We start from the raw sequence: 2500 nt of genomic DNA, 5'->3' as shown, positions 1-2500 counted from the left end.
GTATTTAATTATTTAAAAAAATTTCCCCTCTCAGGCAATATTAGGTTAGGTTAGGTTAGGTTAGGTTAGGTCATTGTATTTAATTATTTAAAAAAAATTCCCCTCTCAGGCAATATTAGGTTAGGTTAGGTTAGGTTAGGTTAGGTCATTGTATTTAATAATTTAAAAAAATTTCCCCTCTCAGGCAATATTAGGATTGGTTAGGTTAGGTTAGGTTAGGTTAGGTCAGGTCATTTTATTTAATAATTTTTAAATTTTTTTTTACTTTTAGGCAAGGTTAGGTTAAGATAGGTTAGGTAAGGTCATTGTATTTAATTATTTAAAAAAAATTCCCCTCTCAGGCAATATTAGGTTAGGTTAGGTTAGGTTAGGTTAGGTTAGGTTAGGTTAGGTTAGGTCAGGTCATTGTATTTAATAATTTTTAAATTTTTTTTACTCTCAGGCAAGGTTAGGTTAGGTTAGGTTAGGTTAGGTAAGGTTAGGTTAAGTTAGGTTAGGTTAGGTTAGGTTAGGTTAGGTTAGGTTAGGTTAGGTTAGGTTAGGTTAGGTTAGGTTAGGTTAGGTTAGGTTAGGTTAGGTTAGGTTAGGTTAGGTTAGGTTAGGTTAGGTTAGGTTAGGTTAGGTTAGGTTAGGTTAGGTTAGGTTAGGTTAGGTTAGGTTAGGTTATGTTAGGTTAGGTTAGGTTAGGTTAGGTTAGGTTAGGTAAGGTCATTGTATTTAATTATTTAAAAAAATTTCCCCTCTCAGGCAATATTAGGTTAGGTTAGGTTAGGTTAGGTTAGGTTAGGTTAGGTTAGGTTAGGTCAGGTCATTGTATTTAATAATTTTTAAATTTTTTTTTACTTTTAGGCAAGGTTAGGTTAAGTTAGGTTAGGTTAGGTCATTGTATTTGATTATTTAAAAAAAATTCCCCTCTCAGGCAATATTAGGTTAGGTTAGGTTAGGTTAGGTTAGGTTAGGTTAGGTTAGGTTAGGTTAGGTTAGGTTAGGTTAGGTTAGGTTAGGTTAGGTTAGGTTAGGTTAGGTTAGGTTAGGTTAGGTTAGGTTAGGTTAGGTTAGGTTAGGTTATGTTAGGTTAGGTTAGGTTAGGTTAGGTTAGGTTAGGTTAGGTTAGGTTATGTTAGGTTAGGTTAGGTTAGGTTAGGTTAGGTTAGGTAAGGTCATTGTATTTAATTATTTAAAAAAATTTCCCCTCTCAGGCAATATTAGGTTAGGTTAGGTTAGGTTAGGTTAGGTTAGGTTAGGTTAGGTTAGGTCAGGTCATTGTATTTAATAATTTTTAAATTTTTTTTTACTTTTAGGCAAGGTTAGGTTAAGTTAGGTTAGGTTAGGTCATTGTATTTGATTATTTAAAAAAAATTCCCCTCTCAGGCAATATTAGGTTAGGTTAGGTTAGGTTAGGTTAGGTTAGGTTAGGTTAGGTTAGGTTAGGTTAGGTTAGGTTAGGTTAGGTTAGGTTAGGTTAGGTTAGGTTAGGTTAGGTTAGGTTAGGTTAGGTTAGGTTAGGTTAGGTTAGGTTAGGTTAGGTTAGGTTAAGTTAGGTTAGGTTAGGTTAGGTTAGGTTAGGTTAGGTTAGGTTAGGTTAGTTTAGGTTAGGTTAGGTTAGGTTAGGTTAGGTTAGGTTAGGTTAGGTTAGGTTAGGTTAGGTTAGGTTAGGTTAGGTTAGGTTAGGTTAGGTTAGGTTAGGTTAGGTTAGGTTAGGTTAGGTTAGGTTAGGTTAGGTTAGGTTAGGTTAGGTTAGGTTAGGTTAGGTTATGTTAGGTTAGGTTAGGTTAGGTTAGGTTAGGTTAGGTAAGGTCATTGTATTTAATTATTTAAAAAAATTTCCCCTCTCAGGCAATATTAGGTTAGGTTAGGTTAGGTTAGGTTAGGTTAGGTTAGGTTAGGTTAGGTCAGGTCATTGTATTTAATAATTTTTAAATTTTTTTTTACTTTTAGGCAAGGTTAGGTTAAGTTAGGTTAGGTTAGGTCATTGTATTTGATTATTTAAAAAAAATTCCCCTCTCAGGCAATATTAGGTTAGGTTAGGTTAGTTAGGTTAGGTTAGGTTAGGTTAGGTTAGGTTAGGTTAGGTTAGGTTAGGTTAGGTTAGGTTAGGTTAGGTTAGGTTAGGTTAGGTTAGGTTAGGTTAGGTTAGGTTAGGTTAGGTTAGGTTAGGTTAGGTTAGGTTAGGTTAGGTTAGGTTAGGTTAGGTTAGGTTAGGTTAGGTTAGGTTAGGTTAGGTTAGGTTAGGTTAGGTTAGGTTAGGTTAGGTTAGGTTAGGTTAGGTTAGGTTAGGTTAGGTTAGGTTAGGTTAGGTTAGGTTAGGTTAGGTTAGGTTAGGTTAGGTTAGGTTAGGTTAGGTTAGGTTAGGTTAGGTTAGGTTAGGTTAGGTTAGGTTAGGTTAGGTTAGGTTAGGTTAGGTTAGGTTAGGTTAGGTTAGGTTAGGTTAGGTTAGGTTAGGTTAGGTTAGGTTAGGTTAGGTTAGGTTAGGTTAGGTTAGGTTAGGTTATGTTAGGTT

This window comes from Bacillus rossius, unplaced genomic scaffold (genome assembly GCF_032445375.1).
Source record: "Bacillus rossius redtenbacheri isolate Brsri unplaced genomic scaffold, Brsri_v3 Brsri_v3_scf910, whole genome shotgun sequence".
Classification (NCBI taxonomy): Eukaryota; Metazoa; Arthropoda; class Insecta; order Phasmatodea; family Bacillidae; genus Bacillus; species Bacillus rossius.
This window is presented reverse-complemented; position numbering follows the sequence as displayed.